The following is a 16710-nucleotide window of genomic DNA, read 5'->3' as shown; positions in this document are numbered from 1 at the left end:
ACCACATTATTTACAATCATCGGCTACTGGAATAAAGGCGAGAGAAGCATTTTGGATGTATAGGTAACAAACACGATGCAACAGTCAGGATGCATGCTCGTCCTATGCGTCCTAACAAATTTTTGCCTATCTAATGTGGCAATAGCGTTCTATCTCGGTGGCATACTAACGACTCTCTCGGTATTTTGCTAGTCGTCAGCTACACATACGTTTTCGAGGTTAGTGTACCTGCAGAAAATTCCATCACAACCCAATTTCCCATGATGCAAGATTCACACATGACAGTTTATCATAGTTTATACTCCATATATTTCTATATGGAGGCCAACTCTTCATTAAGCGCTGAGCCACGCATAGGCGCCGCTGCCACACTTTAACCATAGGGCAGCTCATTATGGTAACTCACCTTCTTACCTGAGTGTACGTGCGTCGTTACAAATACATTACACTTCATAGTATTCCCATGACTATATACCCATACACATCCATGGGGTACCGAATTCTGGAAAGGTAATTACTCCACATCACAACTTTTGTATATACATATGTAAAACATGTATATAGTCAAGCGCTTTCTATACTCTTCACTAGACCGACGATTGTTCGGTTATGCTCTCACATCTCACCTTACCTTAAGCGTCGACCCATTCAAAACTGAATGGCCTCAAAAATAACAATACACATGTATGCAATATCCACCCGATTGTGGGTTATGGTTTTGAACTAAGCCACCTGATAGTCCTTAGTTTTAGGGCTTAACAGAGGATGTCGTTAGCATTATAGTTTTTCAAATATGTTTTTTCAAAACCAAACAATGTGTTTAGTTGAAAATAGGTTTTCTAAAACCAAAATTTTGTTTTTAAAATACGTATGTGACCGTATTATACTTAATCCTGCTCCGATACCAGCTGTGGCAGAACCTCCTAAGTTATTGGGCCCACATGCACCGGTCCTTGTCTCAAAGACCTCAGACGGCTATGCATGTGCACCAGATAACTGAACAGGATCTGTCCGAGTGCCCCATGGACCTCGGATAAACCACTTATAACCAGGACCGCAGGATTAAGTAAACACAAATCACACACCAACAGTTTTGAAGCGGAAATCTTATTACCAAATTTTACAAGTTACATCAAGTTTACATTGTACATGATCGAAATGATTACAAAAGTGATTCAAAGAAATAACTTTGAACTGTTATAAATTTTTTATAGTTTTGAAATATATGCTAGCTTAAGTGACCATCCTCAATAAGAAGTATAGGAGAGTTACTTAGACTTATAAGAAGGTCGTGCCCACCGGCGCTTAACACCATCCAAAGCAGCACAAACCTAGTACCTGCAACAACATGGGTTCGAAAACCCTGAGTACGAAGTGTACATTCGCAAGTCTTACCCGACTAAGGAAAAAGATTCTCAAGGATATGCTGGTTGTTGGGAATCAAGGTATGGCTTATCAAGAATCAAAGACTCTGTTTGCAGAAATGCTTCCTAATAATGGATACTTAAAAATCCAGTTTTATTGTTAGGTTAGTAAAGTTACCTGCATCTAGAGTTCTTTCTACCCTAGTTCAAGCACTTGGCCTATACTAGCTGTCTTTTTATCATCCCATCAGTTCACTGGATTGCTACGTGTAGGGCAGTGACCAAGTCTTCATATCCGAGAATTAACGGCGATCCGAATAGATTAATACCCAGCTGGGGATCTCCAATCACACGACATATGTAGCACTTAACCCTTGCATATGTCAACTCGCCACCGGGTTTCTTAAGACCAGACCGGGTTCACGCCAACCGAGAGCACAGATACACCACCATCCAGCCTCTTGCCACGGAGGGTACACGCTACTCTCGCCATCTCTCCACACCCATTACGTGTTGGCCTTTCTGGTATTAGTCTGCCAGAGGCAAAGCTTACCCATGATGAGGCATGTGACCAGTTAAAAGGTCCTCGATCAGCAAGCCTACATCGAGACGATCCCTAATCGACTCAGACGGAGGCACTACATCGAGACTTCCTTCTCGTGCAAGCCAACCGCCCGGTCTCAGCTTTGTTATTTAAACCCAAAGTTTGGTACCTGGCAGAGGTACATCTTTTTAGATGTTGAACCCATCAAGGCCCTGATGGATCCACCATCACATGTTTTTCTTTGTAAAAATTCCCATCCACTTTGAAGCATCATCTTTTGTTTTGAAAACAAAATATTTTGTTTTTCTAAAGCAAGGCTAAGCATCAAAAATCCTTTTTATAAAAGGGTGTCAAGGAAGGGTAATCAATTTTCCAAGGAAGGAAATTCATCAATTGTTTAGCACACAACTCCTATCACCTAATGCATCAAACAAGGTGATAAAGATTTTAAAACAGCAAGGAGGTGGCAAATGCACCGGGGCTTGCCTGGAATAAACAATATGTTAGTGTTTGTTAGGTGGCGACCACTTGGCGATCATTCTTTGTCTTGACACTCGTTCAGATTATCCATCTTCAGTTTTGTTTATCTGCATCACCTTGCGAATGGCTAACGCTTTCCAGCATCTTGTTGTCGATTCAGTTTTGATCCTCCGCATCACATGATTAATTATCGTACCTAAATGAAATGCATAATGCACATGCATGAATTTAAAAAGAACTAGCACAATACTAGATAATGTTATACGGTCAAGGATTACACACTACTAACAAGTCCTTAGAACCAATTACAAGGAACGCCAGCTGTCGATATAATACTAACGATGTTGGGACCATGCTTCGTCGCCGAATGTAATATCCCAAAAAAAATGTTGACCAAAAGTTAATCTCTGGTGCGTGGATGAGGTAAAGGGTTGTGGGCCATTGGATGCAAAGATAGAAGTCATCTGAGGCGTCGTTTCTTTCTCCAACAAAAACCCTAGGTGGCCACCCCTTTTTTTCCCTTCACCCCCCCCCTCTTGGCCGCCACCCCCTTTTTCTCCCCCTTGGCTGGACGCCCCCTCCCCCTATGGTAGCCATCCTCCATTGCTTCCTTCCCCAAGATCTCCCCCTACGCAGCAAGGATAGAGAAAAGGAGGGGCACGTTGAATTGAAGAGGAAGAGAGGATCAAGGAGACGTTCTTCCCCATCTCCTCTTGAAGATTTCTTGGGGAAACCCTAGGTATGGATGAGATCCTTGTTCCTCCCTGTAATTATAGGCTTTTGGAGGTTGTGGATCATGGGAATTAAAGGATTAGAGGTTGGATTTGATGTGGGGTTAGGTTTTGATCTCGAATTTAGTTTTCTGCAGAATGGCAGATTCGACAGTTTCTGTTAATGCCAGTTTTCCGTGGTCTTAGTGGCCTCAAAAAAATAAGAAGTCTATGTATGAGTCGTAGATAATTTGTAGATCTTTCCGTGGCCACGAAGAACACCTCAATCGGACATCCGACCAGAAAGTTATTGCAGTTTTACTATAGCAGTTTTTCAGTCTCATAATTCTGTGCAGAATCTGTTCTCTTAAGATTTAGGCAATTTTATCAACAGAATTAAACTGTGGGTTGGTAAAAGAAGTTGTAGATAATTTTATAAGCTTTCCAGATTGTTAAAGAGTGCATTCATATGATTTGTGAAACTCTAGTTATGTTTGTTTTACTGTGGCTGTTCCTGTTTACCTGACAAAAATGAGTGGGTCTGTTCACTGGTGGGTTTCATCTAGTAAATGGCCGAATTGGCTCTTCCAACTATGGAGACTTTTGTAGAGGGATAAAAGTTCTTACTTCCAGCAGAATTTCATAATTTTTGGTTTAGCAGTTTTGGAGATATCGAATTTTAAAGTTAACCATACTGCTGTCTAAAATAGATTCAGTCAGTTATCTTGTCAGATGTTTTAGAACTTGTAGATGGCAGAATTTAATTATCTATTGAATACTGAAGTTGTAGAGTATTTTGTGTAGATACTCCTAGAGTATTTGTTTGATATCACCGCTGTTCTAATTTTAAAGATACAAAATTAACAAACAGCGTTGCTGCTGTATGGCATGTGGTTCAGGGTGGGAGTCTTTCCACTGGGTCTTGGTTTCAAGTGTAGGAGTGTTTTGTTGATTGATGGCAAATGTTTGTGAAATATTTGTACTAAGTTTTATGCCCACTAGCAGGTGGCTACACTCTAGATCATGTCTAGTACATTTCTTCTTCTTCGATGAAGGCAAGTGAATGTAGCGGTGGTTGCTTCCGTTCTGACCTGTTATTTCTATCGCCTACACTCTAATATTAAGAAGTATCAGATTCTTTCATAATTGGACTCTATGGTGATGCTTTACTTGCTTGCATTATACTAATGCTCAATCATATATTGATGATGATTATGATTTGAGTATGACTCATGAGATTAATTCACACCCCTGAAGGTAAATGAAGTATTATTTGAGGTTGGTATTGTATCTGAAGGTAAATGAAGTATTATTTGAGGTTTGTGTTGTATCTGAAGGAAGTGAAGTTTATTGATAAATGTAGCATGCCATATACATTGCATGACTCATTTGCATATGAAGTTTTGTCGTGACCTATGGTCCGACCGTACCGGTACAACTTAGCATCGTACGTTGCCCGAGAAGGGGTACGATGCGGCTTCATACCCTTAGAGGTATGAAGGCAGAGGACATATGCATTGCATTCATATGCATTCATTGAAGTGATATTTGCAGATGATGTGGTTTTATACCCCCAGAGGTATGAAGATAGAGTACCTACACATTGCATTCCTATGCATACATTGAAGTGATATTTGCAGGTATTGTTGACGCAGGGAAGTGTTATAGAACCTATTGTGGTTGTTCGAGGAAATGAGATGGTATTGGTTATAGTGGGACTACTGAGTTCTATATCTACAAGCATTTCTGATTTTTAATTGTGACTCTTTTAAAATGTTGATGAATTCAATTTGTGGTTCAAATATCTCGTCAGAACAATTAGCTTGCTGAGATGTTTCATCTCACTCTTGCATTACTCAATGCAGGTGCTTGTTGCTCATCAAGGGGGACTGGGAAGTAGCAGCACATCCACCTTCATTCTCATAATAATGCTGCCCAGACGCAGCCATGATTTAATTAGAAACTTCTTGTCAAAGGATGTTTGTTTTTAACTAGTCGTGCGCACTGATTAATTCAGTTCATGTTGTTATGGTTGTCTTCCCATTGCTAGCAGATTATTAATGTCTTATATGTTTTCTTATCATGATATCTATTTATACTTTGTTGCTTCCCCCGTTTATGCAATTTTCAAAGGAGATGCTGTCGAAATTTTATATATGAATATTAGATGTGTAGTTTAGTAGCATTCTGGGGTGTTTGTGGATCCCGGGGTGTTACAGTTGGTATCAAAGCATAGGCTTTAGATTCTTGGCAATTTGAAGATAAATTTGACACACTTGCACATATAGGAAGGGTATGGGTTCAAATATCTTTGATATATATTAATGTCTTTGGAGTGCAGATGACAATAGTTTCACCCCTCCCTATTCCTTTACGGTGATGTGGTAAGTTGTTTATGGCTTAATGCTTGATATAATTTATTTCTGAAATTTTGATATTGTTTTATTAATGCGGTAGATATCGCTGGTCATTGGTGAGAATGAAGTTGTTATTATGCTTGTGATATACAAGTATGCCTATGTTGTTTTCACCATGTTTTTCATGGTTGAGTTTTATTACAATAATATTGTTATATATGCTTGATTGTGGATGTTTCTAAGAGGAGTGTGAATTGCGTGTTTTGGGGTACAAGGTAATCATCAATTTGAATTTAAGTTGTTGAGTGGTTGGTGGATAGCTCCAACTATCATTGCAAAGAATGATTGTTTATGTTGAGAAACCAGTTTTGAAAGAAATGAATATTGGTACTTTATATGGATTTTTGGGGGAAGTCTTTTCATAGCCAGAATGGCTTACATGTCTCTCTCATATTGTGTGTTTTAGTTGCCACAAAGCCTAGATGTGGTTTAAAGTGGTTGCCTGTTAGTCATACTAATTGTAGAATAAATCTTTGATTCTCTTGATCCATTGATTATGTATTGATACATTGAGGATCTGATGGTTCCCTTTTCGATGCATGCTTGTGGAGCCATTTTTTTAGACCACCTATCTATTGGTTTGAAGGAAGTCCTTGCCTAGCCTAGAGTTGGTTGGGTGTGGCTAGTCACCTATTCCCAGATCATGTGGTGTTTACATCAGCTTAATATGTTTGTCAAATGTGTGAAGGATTAGGGGTTATTATTATTAACTTTGTATGTCTGGTACTTTGAGTGCATCGTATGATAGAATGAAATGTAAGTTTCTGAACTACAGTAGATGAAGACTTATATTATGTGTAGGTTATCCTTACTAGTTGGATATTTTTCTTAGTTGAGATGTTGAATGAAGTATAGTGACATGGGTTAAGCAAGTATTGTGTTGTTGTTGGGCTATCAGTGCTCTATGTAGAGTTTTTGGCATTTCTTCGATGAACTATGCCGCACAAGATGTTATTGGCTTCTTTTGGCTTTATTGCTCCATTAGTTCTATAGATTTTCTCCCTTTTGGTGGGGTGCAAGGAATGTTAGATTACATGATTATCTTTTCATGATGGCAAGAATAAGGTTTAGGAAGATTAGGAGTTTTGTTCCAATAGAACTACTTGTTTCATAGTGCTTTAAGGTGAGGTGTTTGATCTTCTTATACATTCGTCGGGTGTAGATGTTTCACCATTTAATTAAAATTAATGGTTGGAATTGGTAAGGGTTGTGCTTGGTGCATATTACCCCTTCATAAAAGAGTGTTGTCTTAAGACATTGATGTTGATGTATAGCTGCATCCAAATTTGATGGTGTGAAATTGGAGTGTTGATTGCAACTATGACATGCTTTGAGCTTCATTACATGTTGTTTCATGCTTGATGTCAGGTCGTGTAGTTTCCTTAGACAATTAGTCCAAGGTAGAAGTTCTTGTGTTAATTAAGACCAATAATGGACCCATGTTTTGAATTGTGGTGCTATATGGGGTACCTTGGGTGTTTTGCTTGGAGTGGCCGAATTCGAGGTCGAATTCTTTTTAAGGGGGGTAGAGTGTAATATCCCAAAAAAATGTTGACCAAAAGTTAATCTCTGGTGCGTGGATGAGGTAAAGGGTTGTGGGCCATTGGATGCAAAGATAGAAGTCATCTGAGGCGTCGTTTCTTTCTCCAACAAAAACCCTAGGTGGCCACCCCTTTTTTTCCCTTCACCCCCCCTCTTGGCCGCCACCCCCTTTTTCTCCCCCTTGGCTGGACGCCCCCTCCCCCTATGGTAGCCATCCTCCATTGCTTCCTTCCCCAAGATCTCCCCCTACGCAGCAAGGATCGAGAAAAGGAGGGGCACGTTGAATTGAAGAGGAAGAGAGGATCAAGGAGACGTTCTTCCCCATCTCCTCTTGAAGATTTCTTGGGGAAACCCTAGGTATGGATGAGATCCTTGTTCCTCCCTGTAATTATAGGCTTTTGGAGGTTGTGGATCATGGGAATTAAAGGATTAGAGGTTGGATTTGATGTGGGGTTAGGTTTTGATCTCGAATTTAGTTTTCTGCAGAATGGCAGATTCGACAGTTTCTGTTCATGCCAGTTTTCCGTGGTCTTAGTGGCCTCAAAAAAATAATAAGTCTATGTATGAGTCGTAGATAATTTGTAGATCTTTCCGTGGCCGCGAAGAACACCTCAATCGGACATCCGACCAGAAAGTTATTGCAGTTTTACTATAGCAGTTTTTCAGTCTCATAATTCTGTGCAGAATCTGTTCTCTTAAGATTTAGGCAATTTTATCAACAGAATTAAACTGTGGGTTGGTAAAAGAAGTTGTAGATAATTTTATAAGCTTTCCAGATTGTTAAAGAGTGCATTCATATGATTTGTGAAACTCCAGTTATGTTTGTTTTACTGTGGCTGTTCCTGTTTACCTGACAAAAATGAGTGGGTCTGTTCACTGGTGGGTTTCATCTAGTAAATGGCCGAATTGGCTCTTCCAACTATGGAGACTTTTGTAGAGGGATAAAAGTTCTTACTTCCAGCAGAATTTCATAATTTTTGGTTTAGCAGTTTTGGAGATATCGAATTTTAAAGTTAACCATACTGCTGTCTAAAACAGATTCAGTCAGTTATCTTGTCAGATGTTTTAGAACTTGTAGATGGCAGAATTTAATTATCTATTGAATACTGAAGTTGTAGAGTATTTTGTGTAGATACTCCTAGAGTATTTGTTTGATATCACCGCTGTTCTAATTTTAAAGATACAAAATTAACAAACAGCGTTGCTGCTGTATGGCATGTGGTTCAGGGTGGGAGTCTTTCCACTGGGTCTTGGTTTCAAGTGTAGGAGTGTTTTGTTGATTGATGGCAAATGTTTGTGAAATATTTGTACTAAGTTTTATGCCCACTAGCAGGTGGCTACACTCCAGATCATGTCTAGTACATTTCTTCTTCTTCGATGAAGGCAAGTGAATGTAGCGGTGGTTGCTTCCGTTCTGACCTGTTATTTCTATCGCCTACACTCTAATATTAAGAAGTATCAGATTCTTTCATAATTGGACTCTATGGTGATGCTTTACTTGCTTGCATTATACTGATGCTCAATCATATATTGATGATGATTATGATTTGAGTATGACTCATGAGATTAATTCACACCCCTGAAGGTAAATGAAGTATTATTTGAGGTTGGTATTGTATCTGAAGGTAAATGAAGTATTATTTGAGGTTTGTGTTGTATCTGAAGGAAGTGAAGTTTATTGATAAATGTAGCATGCCATATACATTGCATGACTCATTTGCATATGAAGTTTTGTCGTGTCCTATGGTCCGACCGTACCGGTACAACTTAGCATCGTACGTTGCCCGAGAAGGGGTACGATGCGGCTTCATACCCTTAGAGGTATGAAGGCAGAGGACATATGCATTGCATTCATATGCATTCATTGAAGTGATATTTGCAGATGATGTGGTTTTATACCCCCAGAGGTATGAAGATAGAGTACCTACACATTGCATTCCTATGCATACATTGAAGTGATATTTGCAGGTATTGTTGACGCAGGGAAGTGTTATAGAACCTATTGTGGTTGTTCGAGGAAATGAGATGGTATTGGTTATAGTGGGACTACTGAGTTCTATATCTACAAGCATTTCTGATTTTTAATTGTGACTCTTTTAAAATGTTGATGAATTCAATTTGTGGTTCAAATATCTCGTCAGAACAATTAGCTTGCTGAGATGTTTCATCTCACTCTTGCATTACTCAATGCAGGTGCTTGTTGCTCATCAAGGGGGAGTGGGAAGTAGCAGCACATCCACCTTCATTCTCATAATAATGCTGCCCAGACGCAGCCATGATTTAATTAGAAACTTCTTGTCAAAGGATGTTTGTTTTTAACTAGTCGTGCGCACTGATTAATTCAGTTCATGTTGTTATGGTTGTCTTCCCATTGCTAGCAGATTATTAATGTCTTATATGTTTTCTTATCATGATATCTATTTATACTTTGTTGCTTCCCCCGTTTATGCAATTTTCAAAGGAGATGCTGTCGAAATTTTATATATGAATATTAGATGTGTAGTTTAGTAGCATTCTGGGGTGTTTGTGGATCCCGGGGTGTTACACCAAAGATCCTGCAAGGAGAAACAGCTTCGGCAAAAGCTGCTTATACGTGATGCCGAAGCTACCACTCATGAAGCTTCGGTGTTATAGTGTATCCAAAGATGAAGGAACGAACCGACTTAAAGATGGAATGACCTTTTAGTCCATAAGGGTCTGAGTCATTGTTGTAAACTTTTATAAGGGGTATGATTGTAATTCCTTACAGGCTGTGTCCTGTGCCTATAAATAGTGAACAGTATTCCTTTACTGTTCACGCGATCCTGTAATTGCAAACACATTGCCAGAGAATTATTATTTTCTGCCAAGGCGAAGGTATAAATGTACCTAAACATTATGTTCTGACATTTGGGTTCATATAATAAAATATGTGAATAATGTTGTCTATTTTCAGTACATCTTTCTTTAATGTTTTATGTTTTATATTTTATTTCATATTATTTCGTAACTTTGATCACGAAGGTGTAACCTTCATGATATTCTACTCATGGCCTTCGTCCGAAGTTCATTAAATCCTTGAGGGAGATAATGCTTCAGCGGACGAAGGGCATTAATACTTAACATTTTATGTTGCCTTGTTCTTAATTCGAAGCATTTGAGAACAAGTCCCCAACATTGGCACCCACCTCCGGTGAACTCACTTCCACTTTTTGAGCTGATGGCTTCGTTCAAGAACCAAGCTGGAACTGCTTCGGCTCCGAAGCAGATTCTCCCGATAACAGGCGGTTCATGCTCAGAGCCGGCTAACAAGAAACAGAAGAAGGAGGCACAAAGAAGAGTACAACATGTAGGGGTACAAGGACCCTTCATCAAGTCAAGATGGTCTCACATCCCAATTACCTTCTCTCAAGAGGATCTTCAGCTCAAGGATTACCCGCACAATGATGCTATGGTTATCTCTTGTGTGATCAAAGTATTTCTGGTCCATAATGTTTTGGTTGATACAGGCAGTGCAGCTGATATCATATTCGCCAAGGCCTTCAGACAGATGCAAGAGCCCAAAGACAAGATCCATGATGCCACACATCCCCTTTGTGGCTTCGGAGGAAGGCAGATTGTAGCACTCCGCAAAATCACAATGCCAGTAACCTTCGGATTTATCAACAACACAAGGACTAAACAAGTTGTGTTTGACATTGTTGACATGGAATACCCTTACAATGCAATTATTGGTCGTGGTACTCTCAATGCCTTTGAAGCAATTATTCATCCAGCATATCTTTGCATGAAGATACCTTCGGACCAGGGGCCCATTGCTATTCATGGAAGTCAGGAAGCTGCCAGAAGGGCCGAAGGAAACTGGACAGACTCAAAAGCAATCCATAACATAGATGGAGCTGAAGCTTGTGAACAATACAAGTTCAGAAGGGAGAAAGCTGCTTCGGCCGATCAGCCGAAGCCCATGCTCTTATGCGATGACATAGCAGAGCAGAAGGTGCTATTGGGATCTCAACTGTTCGAAGAACAAGAGAAAACCTTGATAAGGTTTTTGTTCAACAATAAAGATGTTTTTGCATGGTCAGCTAATGATCTTTGCGGAGTCAACAGGGATGTTATTGAGCACTCGCTCAATGTTGATCCATCTTTCAGACCTAGAAAGCAGAGGCTTCGGAAGATGTCTGATGATAAGGCCGAAGGTGCTCGGAATGAAGTGAAAAGACTCCTCAGTGCCAGAGTTATCAGAGAGGTAAAATATCCAGAATGGCTGGCTAACACTGTTATGGTAAAAAAGGCCAATGGTAAATGGAGGATGTGTATTGATTTTACTGATCTCAACAAGGCCTGTCCGAAGGACGAGTTTCCATTGCCAAGGATAGATTCCCTAGTTGATGCAGCAGCTTCATCAGAGCTTATGAGTCTGCTGGATTGTTATTCAAGCTATCATCAAATTTGGATGAAGAAGGAGGATGAGCCAAAAACCAGCTTCATAACCCCTAGTGGAACATATTGTTACCTTCGGATGCTTGAGGGGCTCAAGAATGCTGGAGGAAGCTTCAGCAGAATGATAGCGAAGGTTCTTCATTCTCAGATAGGCAGAAATGTGCTAACTTATGTTGATGATATCATTGTAAAAAGCACGAAGCAAGAAAATCACATTGCTGATCTGTAGGAGTTCTTCGCTAATTTTAGACAAGCTGGTTTAAAGTTGAATCCAGAAAAATGTGTCTTCGGAGTGAAGAAAGGGAAATTTCTTGGCTGCCTAGTTTCAACAAAAGGGATTGAGGCTAATCCAAATAAAATCGAAGCTATCCTTCGAATGGAACCACCAAGTACAAAGAAGGGGGCTCAAAGACTGATAGGAAGACTGGCATCTCTCAATAGATTCATATCTAGATCAGCAGAGAGAAATTTACCATTCTTCGAAGTGCTGAAGTCAGCCGAAGTTTTTCAATGGGGACCAGTCCAGCAGAGAGCCTTCGAAGAGCTGAAGCAATATTTGATAGACCTAACAACACTAACTCCACCAACGCCAGGGGCTCCTCTGTTGTTATATGTGGTGGCTTCGCACTCAGCGGTAAGTGCAGCACTTGTCCAAGAGAAGCTTGTAGGCCAAGTCAAAAAGCAAGCCCCGATATACTTTGTATCCGAAGTTCTTAGTTTATCAAAGAAAAATTACACAAAATTGGAGAACGTGTTGTATGCTGTTTTGATGGCCTCCAGGAAGCTTCGGCACTATTTTCAAGCATACAATATAATTGTCCCTTCTTCACAACCATTGAAGGATATTATGAGAAATAGAGAAGCTACTGGAAGGGTTGGAAAATGGGCAGCGGAACTCAATGAATTTTGCATTGATTATGTGCATAGATCTTTGATTCAGTCCCAAGCGTTGACAGACTTCATTGCTGACTGGACGCCAGGGGCTCAGGAAGAAGAAACGAGTAAAGATGCCGAAGTTTGGACAGTATTTTGCGATGGTTCTTGGGGAACCTTCGGAGCAGGAGCAGCTGTTGTGTTGGTCGCACCGTCCGAAGTTAAAACTTGTTATGCAACAAGACTTGATTTCAGTTGCACAAATAACATTGCTGAGTACGAAGCTTTGCTCTTGGGTCTTTGGAAATTAAAGGCAATGGGAATTAGAAGGGCGATTCTTAAAACTGATTCCCAGGTTATTTCTGGTCATATTGACAAAAGTTATAAAGCAAGAGATCCGAAGCTTGAGAAATATTTAGACTCGGTCCAAAGGATTGAGGCTTCCTTTGAAGGGTTTTCTGTTAAAAATATTCCTCGAGGAGAAAATGAACATGCTGATTTATTAGCCAAGTCAGCAGCACAGGGGCTGCCCTTAACTTCAGAAGTATTTCTCGAAACAATAAAAGCACCTTCGGTCGAACTTCTTGAAAGAGCAGTCCTCAACATATCTCCTGTCTATAGTGAAGACTAGAGAACTGAGATCATCTCTTTCCTTTAGGGTAACTTTCTTTCAGATGACGAAGCTTATAACAGGAGGATAGAGGCAAGAGCTCGACCATATGTTATAATAGAAGGGGAGTTGTACAAGCATGGAGTCTGTGCTCCGTTACTCAAGTGTTTATCCAGAGCCGAAGGTGTAGAATTGATGAAGGAAATACACGCAGGCCTGTGTGGATCTCACATTGGATCTAGGCCTTTGCTTGGAAAAGTCTTTCGTCAAGGATTTTATTGGCCAAAGGCAGCTTCGGATGCAGCGGAATTAGTCCAAAAGTGCGAAGGTTGTCAGAAATGTGCAAAAGATCAAAAACAACCTTCGTCTTTAACCCAGTTAATACAACCCACTTGGCCATTGCAAAGGTGGGGTCTTGATTTATTAGGTCCATTACCACCAGCACAAGGAAACTTAAGATATGTTGTAGTGGTAGTGGAATATTTTTCTAAATGGATTGAGGCAAAGCCTTTAGCCACAATAACTTCGGTCACTATTCAAAAGTTTTTCTGGCAAAATATTGTTTGTCGCTTCGGAGTGCCGAAGGCTATTACTGTGGATAATGGGACGCAGTTTGATTCCGAAGCTTTGAGAGAATTTTGTGATCAAATTGGCACGAAGATCCATTTTGCATCAGTTCGGCATCCGGAGTCAAATGGACTTGTTGAAAGGGCTAATGGCATCATAATGACAGGAATAATGAAGTTAATCTTCAATCAGCCCAGGGGAAAGTGGCCAGACGAATTAATCAAAGTGGTGTGGAGCCACAACACAACAATATCAAGATCGACAGGTTTTACACCATTCAAATTATTGTTTGGTGACGAAGAAATAACTCCAGAAGAAGCAAAAGCAGGATCAATAAGAATAGTAGCTTCGGCAGAAGACAAAGCTGAAGCTGATTACTCTGTGGAAAAAGATGCTATAGAGGGGATCAGGCTTCAAGCTGTGGAAAACATCAACAAATACCAAGCTGAAACAATAAAATGGCGTGATAGAAAGGTTCGGCTAAAAAACATTGAACCAGGACATTTGGTGCTTCGAAGAGTAGCCAACCCAGAGACAGTAGGCAAGTTACAGCTGAAGTGGGAAGGACCTTTTCTGATAGTATCTTCGTCAAGACCCGGTTCCTACAAATTGAAGGATATGGACGGCAGCGACATTCCTAGATCATGGAATGCGGACGAGCTTCGGCGATATTATGTTTAGATTGATGTAATTTTTTCTATTCTTTCTTGCGGCACCCTTTTCCTTTCCAAAGGGGGAGAAAGGTTTTTAATGGGGCCACAACATGTAATTTTTCTTTTTCTTATTTCAATTCTATAAGAGCGATATCCCCCAAAGATGTAAATGTAAAAGCTGAGAACGCACCATCGAGTGCAAAGGAAAAAGAAAAGAAAACAGGGAGAAGCTCAAAAGTCGTTCCTAAGGGAATCCAGAGCTTGCAGCGAAAAATAAACACTGATTCCGCTCAAAGTAAAAGGCGAAGAAGCTCCTAAGGGAGGCTTGCAGCGAAAAATAAACGCTGATTCCACCGAAAGTAAAAGGCGAAGAAGCTCCTAAGGCAGGCTTACAGCGAAAAGTCAGCGCTGATACACCGAAAAGTAAACGGTGAAGCCGAAAAATAAATGGCAAAAAGATTTGAGTCATTCCCAAGGGAATGAAGGCTATGATTATGGTTTCGAATATACATTTGGATATTCATTTGCATGATACATTACATCATGACATTTGCATTCATAAACATTCATTTAGACATATATAGGATCATCATTATCATATCATACAGAAAAGGCAGATGCTTCGGCTATAAGGAAAAAACTTCGGAGAAAGAGGAAATTTTCATGCTTCGTTGTGTATGAAAAGAAGGGAAGGTGTTTTTCGCCTTCGGCTCAAAAATAAAATTTCGTCCACAGCAAAGCAGATCGTACACGGATAAAGGGAAAAAGATATATTACAAGGTATGCACAAATTTACATAAGTTTCTTTACAATTATATTACAAAAATTTCTCTAGAATCTTTTGCAGAAAAGTCCTTCGGAGCATCTGTTAAGCTTCAGCTTGTCATTCTTCAGCTTCATCATCCTGCACATATTAAAACGGAATGAGAAAGGTGCAGAATTCAAGGAGAAGGTAAAAGTAACAAGTATAAGTTTCTCACTGGCTTAAGGTGGCTCCGAGCTTCGTCACCAGCCATTTTTCGCTCGCCGTTTATCCAAATCTGGGTCATAAACCTGTTTCCTATGCTTCGGGCTAGGCTTGGGATGTCAACCAAATCTGCCGGTGACAAGCTGAAGTTTGGCCTATTTACAATTTTCCCGTGCGTGCAGCCAGCCTTCAGGAAAGCGGTAGCCGTGCCCCGAGAAGCTAGCAGGGCGCAGAAATCAGCATGCCCAGCAATAACTTCGTCAAGTGCATCAACTTCGCCCTCAATGTATTCCAAGGTGCTTGGCAGGTTTTCAGCTGAAGGTGTAAACTTATCAGAGCTGGCTCCAATTGAGTGAAACACATCCTTCAGCCGCTGCACACATCGGCTGCCGAAATATAAGCATTTCTCCTGAAGCTCCTTCAATGATTTTTGCAAATTTGAATTCTTCTCGATTTCGGTCTTGAGACTTGTTTCGAGATTCTTCTTTTCCTGCTCAGATTCTTCTGATTTTATAAGTAATTCATTGTTTAATTTGTTATTTTCGGCTTGGGCTTCAGCCAGTGAACCTTCCATAGAATGAATGACGAAGTCTTTCTTTTCCAAGCCAGCTTCGTGATCTTTAACTTTGATTTCAAGGTCTTGAATGACGAAGTCCTTTTCCTTTAGAGTAGCTTCGTAATTTCTGACTTTGTTTTCTAGATCTTTGATGGTAGCTTCGTTTTTCTCATCTTCAAGATCTTGTTGCATTCTCAGCACTTTACTTAGAAGTATACTCTGCCAAAACAACCTTCGTTAGAAAACATATTAATTCAAAAAACAATAAAAAGTTGAGTCTTTACCTTGAAATTAGCATAGAGCAAGCTACCGGCAATATGCTGTCGCTGGTACCTGCATAGGTCCGCTTCTACCTTCGGCATACCAACGCTTTTTGAGAAGGTCCTAACAACCTTGGCCTCGGTTCGGTTCCGAAGGCATCTTAGCTTCCCTTCATTCACTCCACCAAATAGCAGAGACCCTGGTTTGTACCCGCAGGATATAGCATATTTCTTTAGCTCTTCTTTTTCAGCGTCTGTTAACTCCTGTCCAAGTATATCTTGAAAATTAAAATTTTATTCTTCCAAAGTGTCTTCAATCTGCTCTTTTCCTTTTTCAGTTGTCGTGTTCACCGCAACCGCAGCAGCTTCTTCTTCAGCCATTCTCAGAAGTATATTGTCAATATCGCCAAGTGTGGTTTCTAGATTAGGATCTTCGGTGATCCCGGTTTCGGCTCAAGTGGCTTCGGCTTCAGTGGTTGCCCCGGTAGCTTCGGCTCCGGTAGCTTTGGCTCCGGTGGCTTCGGCTCCGGTGGTTTCGGCTCCGGTGGCTGTGGTTTCGGCAGTGACAATTTTTGACGCCGACGTCGGTGGCGGTGTCTGATGAATGACATCGACCACTTGGATAATTCTTCGTTTTTTCGGCTTTGCAGGACTTCCTGTTGCAGAAGCTTCTTTGTCCTTCTGAAAAAACTTCGTCAGTTCTGGCGCCAGCGGACTTAGCCTGGTAGGCAAAGGTTCAGTCATT

This window comes from Zea mays, chromosome 7 (genome assembly GCF_902167145.1).
Source record: "Zea mays cultivar B73 chromosome 7, Zm-B73-REFERENCE-NAM-5.0, whole genome shotgun sequence".
Taxonomy (NCBI): Eukaryota; Viridiplantae; Streptophyta; class Magnoliopsida; order Poales; family Poaceae; genus Zea; species Zea mays.
This window is presented reverse-complemented; position numbering follows the sequence as displayed.